At 39.9% G+C, this 18070-nt stretch overlaps 1 protein-coding gene across 3 annotated transcripts in view; it reads right to left on the bottom strand.

Annotated features, from left to right (window-relative positions):
• Positions 1–18070, bottom strand: part of LOC126252312 (uncharacterized) — a 107282-nt gene that overhangs the window by 1768 nt on the left and 87444 nt on the right. The gene's annotated exons all lie outside the window — the stretch shown is intronic.

Below are 18070 nucleotides of genomic sequence, written 5' to 3'. Positions count from 1 at the left end.
GCTTGTGTCTGTATATGTGTGGATGGATATGTGTGTGTGTGCGCGAGTGTATACCCGTCCTTTTTTCCCCCTAAGGTAAGTCTTTCCGCTCCCGGGATTGGAATGACTCCTTACCTTCTCCCTTAAAACCCACATCCTTTCGTCTTTCCCTCTCCTTCCCTCTTTCCTGATGAGGCAACAGTTTGTTGCGAAAGCTTGAATTTTGTGTGTATGTTTGTGTTCGTTTGTGTGTCTGTCGACCTGCCAGCACTTTCATTTGGTAAGTCACATCATCTTTGTTTTTAGATATATTTTTCCTACGTGGAATGTTTCCCTCTATTATAACCATATATATATATATATATATATATATATATATATATATATATATGGTTATATCAAAAAACAAAGATGATGTGACCTACCAAACGAAAGCGCTGGCACGCCGACAGACACACAAACAAACACAAACACACACACAAAACTCAAGCTTTCGCAACAAACCACCGCCGCCCCACTTTCCTGGTGGGGCGGCGGTTTGTTGCGAAAGCTTGAGTTTTGTGTGTGTGTCTGGCGACGTGCCAGCGCTTTCGTTTGGTAGGTCACATCATCTTTGTTTTTTGATATATTTTTCCCACGTGGAATGTTTCCCTATATATATATATATATATATGCTTGTGCCTGTGTATGTGCGGATGGATGTGTGTGTGTGTGTGTGTGTGTGTGTGTGTGTGTGTGTATACCTGTCCTTTTTTCCCCCTAAGGTAAGTCTTTCCGCTCCCGGGATTGGAATGACTCCTTACCCTCTTCCTTAAAACCCACATCCTTTCGTCTTTCCCTCTCCTTCCCTCTTTCCTGATGAATCAACCGTTTGTTGCGAAAGCTTGAATTTTGTGTGTATGTTTGTGTTTGTTTGTGTGTCTATCGACCTGCCAGCACTTTCGTTCGGTAAGTCACATCATCTTTTCCTTTCACGGGCAAGTGCTCTACCATCTGAGCTACTGAATCACGACTCACGCCCGGTCCTCACAGATTTACTTCTTCCAGTATCTTGTCTCCTACCTTCCAAACTTTACAGAAGCTGTCCTGCGAACCTTTCAGAACTAGCACTCCTGAAAGAAAGGATACTGCAGAGACATGGCTTAGCCACAGCCTGGGGGATGTTTCCAGAATGAGATTTTTACTCCGCAAAGGTCCCGAGTTCAAGTCTCGGTCGGGCACACAGTTTTAATCTGCCAGGAAGTTTCATATCAGCGCACACTCCACTGCAGAGTGAAAATCTCATTCTGGAAACATCTCCCAGGCTGTGGCTAAGCCATGTCTCCGCAGTATCCTTTCTTTCAGGAGTGCTAGTTCTGCAAGGTTCGCAGGAGAGCTTCTGTAAAGTTTGGAAGGTAGGAGACGAGATACTGGCAGAAGTAAAGTTGTGAGAACTGGGCGTGAGTCGTGCTTCGATAGCTCAGATGGTAGAGCACTTGCCCGCGAAAGGCAGGTCCCGAGTTCGAGTCTCGGTCAGGCACACAGTTTTAATCTGCCAGCACGTTTCAGTACTTTGATCAATTGCACATTTGTTGTGGTGGGATTTATTCTTCCTGCTGCCACAAATTCACACACACAAAAGAAATGCTCTAAAAGGCGAAAAAAAAATTAATAGCACACAGCAACAACTGCTACTTAAGAAAATGCATATTGTGTTCAGAGAATGATGGAACAGGTCACCTGCTGCATCTCTTCCTTTAAACACAAAGTGCACATACCATGTTGCACCAACATTAATTCCCAAGATCTTACAAGAGTATCTCCATATCAAGAAGGTCTTTAGGTGATGGGCGCTGTATATTCTAATCCGGGGGGGCGGGGAGGGGGGGGGGGGACACACGCGTGCGCGCGCGCGCCCACACACACACACACACACACACACACAGCGTTTAAAAATGAGTCAACAGATTTAATTATGTGGGTCTAAACACATATTCATTCAGTTGGTGGTGAAATGTGGATTTCACTGAGAGATATGGTGCAAAAACGCATGTAAATCTCCCCTGTAGTTGGTGGCACAACAAAACGGAGATAAAGAGTGTAAGCAAAAGAATGGAATGCACTTTTTTTAACTACAAGTGAACACACACCAACATGTTGGGGAAAAAATATCTGAGGAACCTGACAAAGGAAATACAACAGCAAAATAGTAACATAATTTCAGAACCAAAACAACAGTCCTAACTCCATTATCAACCCCAAGAGGATTAACAACAATAATTCTAAATGGGGTAGAAATGGTAGAACTATCATCAGTGCTAGCAAAAACTGTAAAAAAAGGTGAAGAGTCAACAGAAACAACAGTGGATAGCAAAGATCAACAAGAAAACTATACATCATCCAAATGCAAGAAAAATGAGAAGTATCCACAGTAAGTAGTGCTCTGTGTTTCTCAATTCTCTACCAAAACATACCATGCATAAGAAATAAAGTGCAACAGTTAGAAGTGGAAATGCTGACTACTGATTGCTTACTTGTTTATCCAACGGAACATTGGTGTAGACGATCTGAAGTAACACATCTAGCTCTAGACACTAATTATCTAGTATGACATCTGTGAGATGTGATGAATCATGCATTTCTATAAAGGGATCAAGTATGAAGTTAGAAAAGACATCATTTCATTAAGTGAAGAAAAAAATTTGGCAATATCAGTAGTGGTGGCTGGTGATCATAAACTATTGTAAATATTACATTTAAATTGTCTCTTCAAATTTGAACCAGAAATTGTATTAGATGTATGCTGTTTCTCTTCAAATGCATGTAGGTATACAAATAAAACGGGCAAGTATACAAATAAAATGGACAAAAACATGTTTTGTGGTGCTCTCTCTGTAATAACTAGAAACTAGTGTCTAGTGCTGAATGGTCACCTGCACAACGATCAACTAGGGGAAGAAAAATAGCTTGTGTTTTCAACTGTGCATGCTCTGGTGTGATGTCATCCCTTCTGGCACTATGGGTGCTGCACTGATCGCAGCACCAGGTCAGTATTTTTCTTTGAAAGGAAGGTGTAAGATGGGGCTCACCAATTTGGCTCTAACTTTGTGAGTAAAAGCAGGCAGGTGCCCCATTCACCTTCCTAGAATATTTCACCTGATTAGGCCATAGGAAAAGTTAAAATGCTCTTAAGAGATTTCAGTGTACAGTAAGAGGGATTTTTGAACTGTACTTGACAATGGTGCTGTGGCTCAGTAGTCAAGTCCACTTACTGGCAATTCATCGGCTTGGGTTTGATTCCCACTGCTACCACACTTTAAATTTTTTTCTAATTTTATTCCTCACACTGTTAAATTATTGATTATAAAATACAAATATATTGAAACAGTTCAATTTATATATGTACAGTTAATAAATTCAATTCAGTTATGATTGCTACGCTTCTAAGCTGGTGTTAAAAGCAAGTATATGAGGAAATTTAGTGTGAAAGTGTACAAAGAGAGTTGGATCTGCATGTGTGACATTCAATATGCACATTTTTCTTTCCATGTTTGTTATTCTGGAACAGGAATGTGTGAAGTACATGGGGAGTTAAAGATCTAGGGCATATTAATGAATAAAAAAAGAGTGGCAATTATAAACATATACACTGGTGACTGGGTGTGGTAAGGAGGAGGTTGGGGTGGGTAGGGGGCGGACAGTGAAGTGCTGCTGGGGAGCATGCAGGGACAAGGTGGAGAGAGGGTACAGCAGAGCAGCAATGTGTAGTTGGGAGGTTAGTTGGTGGGCAGTGGAGATGTGGGATGGGGGTGGGGTTAGTGGAAAAGGAGAGAAATAAAAAGACTTGATGCGGTGGTGGAATGATGGCTGTGTAGTGCTGGAATGGGAACAGGGAAGGAGCTGGATGGGTGAGGACAATGACTAATGAAGATTGAGGCCAGAAGGGTTACGGGAATGTAGGATATACTGCACAGAAAGTTCCCACCTGGGTAATTCAGAAAAACTGGTGTTGGTGGGAAGGATCCATATGGCACAGGCTGTGAAGCAGTCATTGAAATGAAGGATGTCGCGTTTGACAGAGTGCTCAGCAACAGGGTGGTCCACTTGTTTGTTGGCCACAGTTTGTCAGTGGCCATTCATGGGACAGACAGCTTGTTGGTTGTCATGCCCACACAGAGTGCAGCACCATGGTTGCAGCTTAGTTTGTTGATCATATGACTGGTTTCACAGGTAACCCTGCCTTTGATGGGATTGGTGATGTTTCTGACTGGACTGGAGTAGGTGGCGGTGGGAGGATGTATGGGACAGGTCTTGCATCTAGGTCTGTTACAGGGATATGAGCCATGAGGTAAGGGGATGGGAGCAGGGTTTATGTAGGGATGGACAAGTATATTGTGTAGGTTCGGTGGACAGCGGAATACCACTGTGGGAGAGGTGGGAAGGATAGTGGGCAGGACATTTCTCATTTCAGGGCATGATGAGAGGTAGTCAACACCATGGCAGATAATGTAACTCAGTTGCTCCAGTCCTGGGTGGTACTGAGTTATGAGGGGAACTCTGGCTGGATGGTGGTGGGAGACTAAAGCATGGGAGATTTGTTTTTGTATAAGGTTGGGAGGATAATTACAGTCTGTGAAGGCTTCAGTGAGACCCTTGGTATATATTGAGAGGGACCGCTCGTCACTGCAGATGCGACGACCACGGGTAGCTAGGCTGTGTGGAAAACACTTCTTGGTATGCAAGAGGTGGCAGCTGTCAAAATGGAGGTATTGCTGGTGGTCAGTAAGTTTGATATGGATGGAGGTACTGATGGAGCCATCTTTGAGGTGGAGGCCAACATCTAGGAAGGTGGCTTGCTGTGTTGAGTAGGACCAAGTGAAGCAAATGGGGGAGAAGTTGTTGAGGTTCTGGAGGAATGTGGATAGGGCATCTTCACCCTCGATCCAGATCGCAAAGATTTCAACAATGAATCTCAATCAGGTGAGGGGTTTAGGATTCTGGGTGTTTAGCAAGGATTCCTCTACATGGGCCATGAATAGGTTGGCATAGGATGGTGCCACGCAGGTGCCCATAACTGTACCTGGATTTGTTTGTAGGTAATGCCTTCAACGGAGAAGTAATTGTGGATGAGGATATAGTTGGTCATAGCGACTAGGAAGGAGGTGGTTGGTTTGGAATCCATCGGGCATGGGAAAGGTATTGTTCAATAGCAGTAAGGCAATGGGCGTTAGGGATGTTAGTGACATACAGGAGGGGAGGTTCTGGGTAATAGGTTGAAGGTGTTTGTCTACGAGAGCAGAGACTCTCTCAGTGGGGGGAGGGGGGGAGGGGGGGGGGAACTGACCTCAATGGAGTGTCCTGGGAGGTTGGCTTTATGGACTTACGAAGCATGTAGAAGGTAGGAGTGTGGGGAGTGGTAGGGGTGAGCAGAGACATGGACCCGGGGAGAGGTACTGAGATGGACCTACGGATTTGAGAAGCGACTGGAGATCCTGCTGGAATTCTGGAATGGGGTCACTGTGACAAGGTTTGTAGGTGGCTGTATCTGACAGCCAGAGGAGTCTTTCTGCCAAGTAATCCTAGTAGTTCAAAACAACATTGGTGGAGTCTTTGTCTGCAGGTAGGATTATAAGGTCGGGATCAGTTTTTAGATGCTGGAATGCAGTTCTTTCTGCGGATGTAAGGTTAGTTTTCATGTTGTGGGATTTGGGGAACGATGATGAGGCAAGGTTTGAGGTTAATAAATTCTGGAAGATTAACAGGGGGTAATTTGGGAGCAGTGGGGGGGGGGGATCACAGTTGGATGGAGGAGTGAACTGAGTTAGTCAGGTTCAACATTGGTCTTTGGTTGAGTCTGATTGGTAGAGTTGGTAGCGAAAAAGTGTTTCCACTGTAGGGACCAGGAGAAGGAGAGAAGTTCATTAACAAGTCCTGCATGATTGAATTTGGGAGTGGGGCAAAAGGTGAGGTCTTTGGAAAGATCTGATATTTCTGTGGGGCTAAGCCTTCTGGAGGAAAGGTTCATGACTGTATTTTGGGTCTGTTTAGGTTCTGGATTCTGTGTGGTGGTGGGAGGGAGTTTTGGAGGGTGGGGTAAATTTAGTAGGTCTGCGAGACAACGCTTGTCAGCTATGAGGGGACGTAGGAGATGTTTGGAGGTTGTTGTAGAGGTGGTGGACAGTGGTACTCAAAAGGCATGAGTTGAAGTGAGCAGGGAGGAGAGCTTTTCAAGGTGGCGTTGCGTATGTTGCTCTACTTCCTGGAGGGCACAAGTTTCAGTGTGTGCTATGGGTTCCAGGAATTTGGGATTGCATAGCAGGAAAATTTTGTGGATGGAGAGAAAGTACTACAAGGAGGTTTGGGTTTGGTTGACATGGCTTTGCAGAACTATGTTGGTGAGGGCTAAGAACAGGCAGAACCTGAACATGTGTAGGTCATTGTGGAATGAGGGTTGGCTGCCAGAGATGGGTAATTTGATGGTACAGGCATTGGGGGGGGGGGATTCCACAAGCCAAGCAACAACGCAAGAACAGTATGTGGGACTGGTTGGTTGGTTGGTTAGGGATAAAGAACAAGTGGCACAAGATGATTACTCTTGCTGCATGATAATGGCCAGACACACATGGCTCGACAGACAACAGAGTTCCTGCAAATGTTCAGCTGAGAGGTGTTTGATCATCCACCGTACAACCTAGGCCTCAATCCCAATCATTTCCATCTGTTCTGGAACCTCAAGAAATTCCTGTCTGATCAGAGTCAGCATTAAAATACTGACAGAGGGGCAGAGATGAATGTCACATAGACAAAAAAAGAATATAAAATTTTTGAATGTGATGCTACACAAGAGTAGGGAGGTAGACTGAGCGACTAATGAAAAAGTAGAAAATGCGTTGCAACAATATTCCACCAGCAGTGATGGCGATATTCCACCAGCAGTGATGGCTGCTGCTGTGTAAGAGCACAAGAGCATGTGAACACCTTAACTTTTGACACCTTGTGGATTTATTGTTTATTTTTCTTTGAATGTTGTTAAATGTAATGTAGATGCGGTAATCTGAAATACACAGCACTAAATCTGCCGTGCTATGCTACATATTGCTCCTCTACCTAGACACTGTGAAACTAGGCATCAGAGTCTTCACTTGTGCACATTTTAAGGAGATTCTGTGCATGCGCAACTGGGGTGACGTAATTGCCTTATAGTCGAAGCACATACAGATGTGATAAATAATGTGCACAGTTCACAGTGTGCACTGCTAGCCCTTACCACTCAACTACAAGTTTATGTCAATGCCACCAGGTGGTAGCACACTGCAGCAGACATTTGCTTCGCATAAATCCCACTGGATGGCAGCACACTCCACAGGTATGCGAATTCACTCACTATATAGTACTCTTAGATAAGATGTCAGTGTCATAGTTATACTGACAGGAAAACATTTTTTAGGATTCTCAATGAGATATGGTATATTAAGTTTTGGATTTTGTCATAGAGTAATCCTTTTGAGACGCTGAGAACCATAAAGCACACCATTGATGATTGTGATACTATAGTACTTACTCATGCTTTGACATCCCACTGATCTTTCGGTGGGTCAGCTTTACCTGTACTGTAAGCCCACATTGTATGTATATCTGGACATTCGCAAATAGCTCTCACACTGGTTTCTCTGATATTTATTTAAATATGGGGGTTCGAAGATGGTGTGCTTTAGGCCCTTAGGGCTCTCAGCACCTCATTTGTTCGCTCAAGTGACCTTATTGGTGGATAGCACTACTTGAATTTAATATTTACGCAAATGGCAGTTTGTGTTTGGAGCTGGTTGTTGTCTGCTGTGCAGGAATAGGCTTTCCTGTGGAGTGTGAACATGAACTCTGTTGAACCTATATAAAGAACTGACAGGAAAGAAAATTACCGAGTGCAAAGAAACTAGGGCATTTCACACCAGATCCATTGCCTGAGAAAGAGATGAAATCAAATAAGCATGACTACAATCGAACATTTAATAAAGAGGTTGTTGTGTGGATGCAAAATAAGAAGGCCTAATTTTCAGTCCAGAAGTTAATTTGTTAACTAAGAAATGAATTAGGAATCTTGTACAGTTGTCCAAAAAAATGAAAATGGACAAAAACTCCCACTTACACAAAAATGCAAAACAGCGAGTAGCGGAAGCTTAAACATTATTTTGTTCTTGCCATAAACTGTACTTAGTTATGTAGAAAACAATAAAATTTTACAAAAACAAGTCTTACTTTTTTCAGACATGTTATTATTATTATTTCTTACTTTTCTCAGACGTTATGTCTGGTTAAAAATGGAAAGTGAAGCGGACCTTGATCAAGCGTCACTTCCTTTTAACTGTACGGTATATGTTATATTGCATTTAGGAACTTTCGGGTAATTGAACATGTATCAATAATTACAGATTTCTGTAGTTGTATATATAAGTTTGGATGTAGCTGTATTGCATTGATGTACTAGTGGATATTGTGTGCTATGACTCCTGTAGTTGATAGTATAATTGGTATAAAGTCAACTTTATCCTGATGCTACATGTCCTTGACTTCCTCAGCCAGTTGGGTGTATTTTTCAATTTTTTCTCCTGTTTTCTTTTATATATTTGTTGTATTGGGTATGGATATTTCGATTAGTTGTGTTAATTTCTTCTTTTTATTGGTGAGTATGATGTCAGGTTTGTTATGTGGTGTTGTTTTATCTGTTATAATGGTTCTGTTCCAGTATAATTTGTATTCATCATTCTCCAGTACATTTTGTGGTGCATACTTGTATGTGGGAACGTGTTGTTTTGTAAGTTTATGTTGTGAGGCAAGCTGTTGATGTATTATTTTTGCTACATTGTTATGTCTTCTGGGGTATTCTGTATTTGCTAGTATTGTACATCCGACTGTGATGTGAACTACTGTTTCTATTTGTTGTTTGCAAAGTCTGCATTTATCTGTTGTGGTATTGGGATCTTTAATAATATGCTTGCTGTAATATCTGGTGTTTACTGTTTGATGCTGTATTGCAATCATGAATCCTTCGGTCTCACTGTATATATAGCCTTTTCTTAGCCATGTGTTGGATGCGTCTTGATCGATGTGTGGCTGTGTTAGATGATACGGGTGCTTGCCATGTAGTGTTTTCTTTTTCCAATTTACTTTCTTCATATCTGTTGATGTTATCTGATCTAAAGGGTTGTAGAAGTGGTTATGAAATTGCAGTGGTGTAGCCGATGTATTTATATGAGTGACTGCTTTGTGATTTTTCTAGTTTCTGCTCGTTCTAGAAAGAATTTTCTTAAATTGTCTACCTGTCCATAATGTAGGTTTTTTATATTGATAAATCCCCTTCCTCCTTCCTTTCTGATTAATGTGAATCTTTCTGTTGCTGAATGTATGTGAGGTATTCTATATTTGTGGCATTGTGATCGTGTAAGTGTATTGACTGCTTCTAGGTCTGTGTTACTCCATTTCACTACTCCAAATGAGTAGGTCAATATTGGTATAGCATAAGTATTTATAGCTTTTGTCTTGTTTCTTGCTGTCAGTTCTGTTTTCAGTATTTTTGTTAGTCTTTGTCTATATTTTTCTTTTAGTTCTTCTTTAATATTTGTATTATCTATTCCTATTTTTTGTCTGTACCCTAGATATTTATAGGCATCTGTTTTTTCCATCGCTTCTATGCAGTCGCTGTGGTTATCCAATATGTAATCTTATTGTTTAGTGTATTTTCCCTTGACTATGCCATTTTTCTTACATTTGTCTGTTCCAAAAGCCATATTTATATCATTGCTGAATACTTCAGTTATCTTTAGTAATTGGTTGAGTTGTTGATTTGTTGCTGCCAGTAGTTTTAGATCATCCATGTATAGCAAATGTGTGATTTTGTGTGGGTATGTTCCAGTAATATTGTATCCATAATTTGTATTATTTAGCATGTTGGATAGTGGGTTCAGAGCAAGGCAGAACCAGAAAGGACTTAATGAGTCTCCTTGGTATATTCCACGCTTAATTTGTATTGGCTGTGATGTGATATTATTTGAATTTGTTTGGATATTAATTGTGGTTTTCCAATTTTTTATTACTATGTTTAGGAACTGTATCAATTTAGGACCTACTTTGCATATTTCCAATATTTGTAGTAACCATGAGTGGGGTACACTTATCAAAAGCTTTTTGGTAATCAATGTATGCATAGTGTAGCGACCTTTGTTTAGTTTTAGCTTGATATGTCACCTCTGCATCTATTATCAGTTGCTCTTTACATCCTCGTGCTCCTTTGCAACAGCCTTTTTGTTCTTCATTTATAATTTTGTTCTCTGTTGTATGTGTCATTAATTTCTGCGTAATGACTGAAGTTAATATTTTGTATATTGTTGGTAGGCATGTTATGGGGCGATATTTAGCTGGGTTTGCTGTGTGTGCTTGATCTTTAGGTTTCAGATAAGTTATTCCTTGTGTAAGTGTATCAGGGAATGTGTATGGGTCTGCAATGTAACTGTTAAATAATTTAGTTAGATGTGAATGTGTTGATGTGAACTTCTTTAGCCAGAAATTTGCTATTTTATCTTTTCCAGGGGCTTTCCAATTGTGAGTAGAATTAATTGCTTGGGTGGACTTCATGTTGCAAAATTATCACTTCAGGCATTTGTGGTATCATCTTGTATGTATCTGTTTCTGCTTGTATCCACCGTGCATGCCTGTTATGTTGTACCGCGTTTGACCATATGTTGCTCCAGAAGTGTTCCATGTCTGTTATGTTTGGTGGATTGTCTATTTTAATGTGTGTGTTATATTGTCTGGTAAAATTTCTTTTGGTTTATGTTGAATGTTTGGTTTTGTTTCCTTCTATTTTCACTTTTTTTGTATCTTCTAAGTCATTGGCCAATGCTTGTAATTTCTGCTTCTTTTCATCTAATTGCTCTATCGCTTCCTGTTGTGAGATTTTACCCAACCTTTTTCGTTATTTCTGACATTTCATTTCTTATAAATTGTGTTAGCTGTCCGATGTCTTTTCTCAGTTTTTCTATTCTGATCTGTGTTGCCATGCTGGTTTTGTGGGTTTCTTCTGTGTGTTGGTTGGTTCTGATCTCTGCCTAGTGTGTATATTTAGTGTAGTGAGTGCTCCTATATAAACCAGTAGCTGTAACTCTTCCATAGTTGTGTTTTCATTTATTTTATTGTGTATGATTGTGTTGATAGTTTTTATTGTTGTTTCGACTTGTGGGTTACTTGGTGGTCTATGCAAGAATGGTCTAATGTCTGTATATGTCAGCTGAAATTTTTCTTCTATATCTAACATGTGTGTCACTTCGTGTTCTATTTGTGCTTGTTCTGGTGGCTGTCTTAAGATTTCGTTTTCCTCTGATTGTTTAATTGATGCGTGTTGTTCTTTGTTTGCTCTGGGATGTTTGAGTCCATTACTGTATTTTCTTCTTCTTCTGATTGCACATTATTTTGTTCCAGTATTTGTTGTACTTGTTGTTTGATGTTTTCTAATTCTGACTGGGTATCCTGTTATTTTTTATTATTACACGGATCTGATCAGCTAGTCGTTGTTCTGTTAAAAATTTTAATTCTGGGTATCTGGTAATAAATGTTGTGTATACTTGTGATCTGTATCCAGTTGTGTTGGTTCCTAGGTTTGTTGCTTGGTAATAACAGAACATGAGGTGTCGATTACCTTCACCTGACCATCTCATCCTCTGTCTTTGTTTTCCTTCTAGGGTGGTTGCAGGAAGCATATCCTGCAAAACACCTCTATTTGGATTTAAATCATTTTCCAGTTGGCTAGCAGTGTCGTTACCATTGTGGGCGGGCATAGGGTTCAAGCGTCGTCCCCGACCATGACGGCACTTGTCCGAGGCTTCTTTAGTTCTGTCCTGAACCAACTAATCAAACTAAAAAGGGGGTTAGCCCTATTAGTGGTTTGTTCTTTTCGTTGCCTTTTATGACTGGCAGAACATACCGGAGACCTATTCCTTTCCTGGGCCTTATTATTATTATTTCTTTACTTTCTCAGACTTTTTAGAAGTCTGGTTAAGAATGGAGTGACGCGGACCTTTATCAAGCGTCACTTCCTTTTTGCTGTACGGTACATGTTATATTGCATTTAGGAACTTTCGGGTAATTGAACATGTATCAATAATTACGGATTTCTGTAATTGTATATATATGTTTGGATGTAGCTGTATTGCATTGATGTATTGGTGGATATTGTGTGGTATGACTCCTGTAGTTGATAGTATAATTGGTATGATGTCAACTTTATCCTGATGCCACATGTCTTTGACTTCCTCAGCCAGTTGGATGTATTTTTCAATTTTTTCTCCAGTTTTCTTTTGTATATTTGTTGTATTGGGTATGGATATTTCGATTAATTGTGTTAATTTCTTCTTTTTATTGGTGAGTATGATGTCAGGTTTGTTATGTGGCGTTGTTTTATCTGTTATAATGGTTCTGTTCCAGTATAATTTGTATTCATCATTCTCCAGTACATTTTGTGGTGCATACTTGTATGTAGGAACGTGTTGTTTTATAAGTTTATGTTGTAAGGCAAGCTGTTGATGTATTATTTTTGCGACATTGTCATGTCTTCTGGGGTATTCTGTATTTGCTAGTATTGTACATCCGCTTGTGATGTGATCTACTGTTTCTATTTGTTGTTTACAAAGTCTGCATTTATCTGTTGTGGTATTGGGATCTTTAATAATATGCTTGCTGTAATACCTGGTGTTTATTGTTTGATCCTGTATTGCAATCATGAATCCTTCTGTCTCACTGTATATATTGCCTTTTCTTAGCCATGTGTTGGATGCGTCTTGATCGATGTGTGGCTGTGTTAGATGATACGGGTGCTTGCCATGTAGTGTTTTCTTTTTCCAATTTACTTTCTTCGTATTTGTTGATGTTATGTGATCTAAAGGGTTGTAGAAGTGGTTATGAAGTTGCAGTGGTGTAGCCGATGTATTTATATGAGTGATTGCCTTGTGTATTTTGCTAGTTTCTGCTCGTTCTAGAAAGAATTTTCTTAAATTGTCTACCTGTCCATAGTGTAGGTTTTTTATGTCGATAAATCCCCTTCCTCCTTCCTTTCTGCTTAATGTGAATCTTTCTGTTGCTGAATGTATGTGATGTATTCTATATTTGTGGCATTGTGATCGTGTAAGTGTATTGAGTGCTTCTAGGTCTGTGTTACTCCATTTCACTACTCCAAATGAGTAGGTCAATATTGGTATGGCATAAGTATTTATAGCTTTTGTCTTGTTTCTTGCTGTCAATTCTGTTTTCAGTATTTTTGTTAGTCTTTGTCTATATTTTTCTTTTAGTTCTTCTTTAATATTTGTATTATCTATTCCTATTTTTTGTCTGTATCCTAGATATTTATAGACATCTGTTTTTTCCATCGCTTCTATGCAGTCGCTGTGGTTAACCAATATGTAATCTTCTTGTTTAGTGTGTTTTCCCTTGACTATGCTATTTTTCTTACATTTGTCTGTTCCAAACGCCATACTTATATCATTGCTGAATACTTCTGTTATCTTTAGTAATTGGTTGAGTTGTTGATTTGTTGCTGCCAGTAGTTTTAGATCATCCATGTATAGCAAATGTGTGATTTTGTGTGGGTATGTTCCAGTAATATTGTATCCATAATTTGTATTATTTAGCATGTTGGATAGTGGGTTCATAGCAAGGCAGAACCAGAAAGGACTTAATGAGTCTCCTTGGTATATTCCACGCTTAATCTGTATTGGCTGTGATGTGATATTATCTGAATTTGTTTGGATATTAAGTGTGGTTTTCCAGTTTTTCATTACTATGTTTAGGAACTGTATCAATTTAGGATCTACTTTGTATATTTCCAATATTTGTAGTAACCATGAGTGGGGTACACTATCAAAAGCTTTTTGGTAATCAATGTATGCGTAGTGTAGAGACCTTTGTTTAGTTTTAGCTTGATATGTCACCTCTGCATCTATTATCAGTTGCTCTTTACATCCTCGTGCTCCTTTGCAGCAGCCTTTTTGTTCTTCATTTATAATTTTGTTCTGTGTTGTATGTGTCATTAATTTCTGTGTAATGACTGAAGTTAATATTTTGTAGATTGTTGGTAGGCATGTTATGGGGCGATATTTAGCTGGGTTTGCTGTGTCTGCTTGATCTTTAGGTTTCAGATAAGTTATTCCATGTGTAAGTGTATCAGGGAATATGTATGGGTCTGCAATGTAACTGTTAAATAATTTAGTTAGATGTGAATGTGTTGAGGTGAACTTCTTTAGCCAGAAATTTGCTATTTTATCATTTCCAGGGGCTTTCCAATTGTGCGTAGAATTAATTGCTCGGGTGACTTCATGTTGCAAAATTATCACTTCAGGCATTTGTGGTATCATCTTGTATGTATCTGTTTCTGCTTGTATCCACCGTGCATGCCTATTATGTTGTACCGGGTTTGACCATATACTGCTCCAGAAGTGTTCCATGTCTCTTATGTTTGGTGGATTGTCTATTTTTATGTGTGTGTTATCTATTGTTTGGTAAAATTTCTTTTGGTTTGTGTTGAATGTTTGGTTTTGTTTCCTTCTATTTTCACTTTTTTTGTATCTTCTAAGTCGTTTCGCCAAAGCTTGTAATTTTTGCTTCTTTTCATCTAATTGCTCTATTGCTTCTTGTTGTGAGATTTTACCTAACCTTTTTCGTTTTTTGTCTGATATTTCATTTCTTATAAATTGTGTTAACTGTCCGATGTCTTTTCTCAGTTTTTCTATTCTGATCTGTAGCCTGTGTTGCCATGCTGGTTTTGTGGGTTTCTTCTGTGTGTTGGTTGGTTCTGATCTCTGCCTAGTGTGTATATTTAGTGTAGTGAGTGCTCCTACATAAACCAGTAGTTGTAACTCTTCCATAGTTGTGTATTCATTTATTTTGTTGTGTATGATTGTGTTGATAGTTTTTATTGTTGTTTCGACTTGTGGGCTATTTGGTGGTCTATGCAAGAATGGTCTAATGTCTGTATTTGTGTCTTTGTATTCTATATATGTCAACTGAAATTTTTCTTCTATATCTAACATGTGTGTCACTTCGTGTTCTATTTGTGCTTGTGCTGGTGGCTGTCTTAAAATTTCATTTTCCTCTGATTGTTTAATTGATGCGTGTTGTTCTTTGTTTGTTTGCTCTGGGATGTTTGAGTCCATTACTGTATTTTCTTCTTCTTCTACTTGCACATTATTTTGTTCCAGTATTTGTTGTACTTGTTGTTTGATGTTTTCTAATTCTGACTGGGGTATCCTGTTATTTTTTATTATTACACGAATCTGATCAGCTAGACGTTGTTCTGTTAAAAATTTTAATTCTGGGTATCTGGTAATAAATGTTGTGTATACTTGTGATCTGTATCCAGTTGTGTTGGTTCCTAGGTTTGTTGCTTGGTAATAACAGAATATGAGGTGTCGATTAACTTCATCTGACCATCTCATCCTCTGTCTTTGTTTTCCTTCTAGGGTGGTTGCAGGAAGCATATCCTGCAAAACACCTCTATTTGGATTTAAATCATTTTCCAGTTGGATAGCAGTGTCATTACCATTGTGGGCGGGCATAGGGTTCAAGCGCCGTCCCCGACCATGACGGCGCTTGTCCGAGGCTTCTTTAGTTCTGTCCTGAACCAAGTAATCACACTAAAAGGGGGGTTAGCCCTATTAGTGGTTTGTTCTTTTCGTCGCCTTTTACGACTGGCAGAACATACCGGAGGCCTATTCTTTTCCCGGGCCTTATTATTATTATTATTATTATTATTATTATTATCATCTCTGCCCCCCCCCCCCTCCAATGAACCATGGACCTTGCCGTTGGTGGGGACGCTTGCGTGCCTCAACGATACTGATAGCCATACCGTAGGTGCAACCACAACGGAGGGGTATCTGTTGAGAGGCAAGACAAATGTGTGGTTCCTGAAGAGGGGCAGCAGCCTTTTCAGTAGTTGTAGGGGCAACAGTCTGGATGATTGACTTATCTGACCTTGTAATGCTAACCAAAATGGCCTTGTTGTGCTGGTACTGCGAACGGCTGAAAGCAAGGGGAAACTAACTACAGCCGTAATTTTTCCCGAGGGCATGCAGCTTTACTGCATGATTAAATGATGATGGCGTCCTCTTGGGTAAAATATTCCGGAGGTAAAATAGTCCCCCGTTCGGATAGCCGGGTTTAATAACGAATAAAAAAAATACAAGTATGGGTAAGATACTACAAACAACATAGTGAACGCATTATTGTGGCCAAGACAGACACGAAGCCCACGCCTATTACAGTAGCACAAGTTTATATGCCAACTAGCTCTGCAGATGACGAAGAAATTGATGAAATGTATGATGAGATAAAAGAAATTATTCAGGTAGTGAAGGGAGATGAAAATTTAACAGTCATGGGTGACTGGAGTTCGACAGTAGGAAAAGGGAGAGAAGGAAACATAGTAGGTGAATATGGATTGGGCGTTAGAAATGAAAGAGGAAGCCGCTTGTTAGAATTTTGCACGGAGCATAACTTAATCATAGCTAACACTTGGTGCAAGAATCATGAAACAAGGTTGTATACATAGAAGAAGCCTGGAGATACTAGAAGTTATCAAATAGATTATATAATGGTAAGACAGAAATTTGGGAATCAGGTTTTAAATTGTAAGACATTTCCAGGGGCAGATGTGGACTCTGACCACAATCTATTGGTTATGAACTGTAGATTAAAACTGAAGAAACTGGTAAAAGGTGAGAATTTAAGGAGATGGGACCTGGATAAACTGAAATAACCAGAGGTTGTACAGAGTTTCAGGGAGGGCATAAGGGAACAATTGACAGGAATGTGGAAAAAAATACAGTAAATGAAGAATGGGTAGCTTTGAGTAATGAAATAGTGAAGGCAGCAGAGGATCAAGTAGGTAAAAAGACAAGGGCTAGTAGAAATCCTGGGGTAACAGAAGAGATATTGAATTTAATTGATGAAAGGAGAAAATATAAAAATGCAGTAAATGATGCAGGCAAAAAGGAATACAAAAGTCTCAAAAATGAGAGTGACAGAAAGTGCAAAATGGCTAAGCAGGGATGCTAGAGGACAAATGTAACGATGTAGAGGCTTATCTCACGAGGGGCAAGATAGATACTGCCTACACGAAAATTGGAGAGACCTTTGGAGAAAAGAGAACCACTTGTATGAATATCAAGAGCTCAGCTGGAAACCCAGTTCTAAGCAAAGAAGGGAAAGCAGAAAGGTGGAAGGAGTATATAGAGGGTCTATACAAGGGTGATGTACTTGACGACAATATTGTGGAAATGGAAGAGGATGTAGATGAAGATGAAATGGGAGATATGATGCTGCGTGAAGAATTTGATAGAGCACTGAAAGACCTACGTTGAAACAATGCCCCAGGAGTAGACAACATTCCATTAGAACTACTGACAGCCTTGGGAGAGCCAGTCCTGACGAAACTCTAGCATCTGGCGAGCAAGATGTATGAGACAGACAAAATACCCTCAGACTTCAAAAACAATATAATAATTCCAATCCCAAAGAAAGCCCGCATCTCGTGGTCGTGCGGTAGCGTTCTCGCTTCCCACGCCCGGGTTCCCGGGTTCGATTCCCGGCGGGGTCAGGGATTTTCTCTGCCTCGTGATGGCTGGGTGTTGTGTGCTGTCCTTAGGTTGGTTAGGTTTAAGTAGTTCTAAGTTCTAGGGGACTGATGACCATAGATGTTAAGTCCCATAGTGCTCAGAGCCATTTGAACCATTTTTTGAGCCCAAAGAAAGCAGGTGTTGACATGTGTGAAAATTACTGAACTATCAGTTTAATAAGTCACAGCTGCAAAATACTAATGCGAATTCTTTACAGACAAATGGAAAAACTGGTAGAAGCTGACCTCGGGTAAGATCAATATGGATTCCGTAGAAATATTGGAACACGTGAGGCAATACTGACCCTACGACTTATCTTAAAAGAAAGATTAAGGAAAGGCAAACCTATGTTTCTAGCATTTGTAGACTTGGAGAAAGCTTTTGACAATGTTGACTGGAATACTCTCTCACAAATTCTAAAGGTGGCAGGAGTAAAATACAGGGAGCGAAAGGCTATT

The sequence above is a fragment of the Schistocerca nitens genome, chromosome 4, assembly GCF_023898315.1.
Source record: "Schistocerca nitens isolate TAMUIC-IGC-003100 chromosome 4, iqSchNite1.1, whole genome shotgun sequence".
In the NCBI taxonomy this organism is placed as follows: Eukaryota; Metazoa; Arthropoda; class Insecta; order Orthoptera; family Acrididae; genus Schistocerca; species Schistocerca nitens.
The sequence above is the reverse complement of the archived record's forward strand: the minus strand, read 5'-3'. Positions and strand labels throughout refer to the sequence as shown.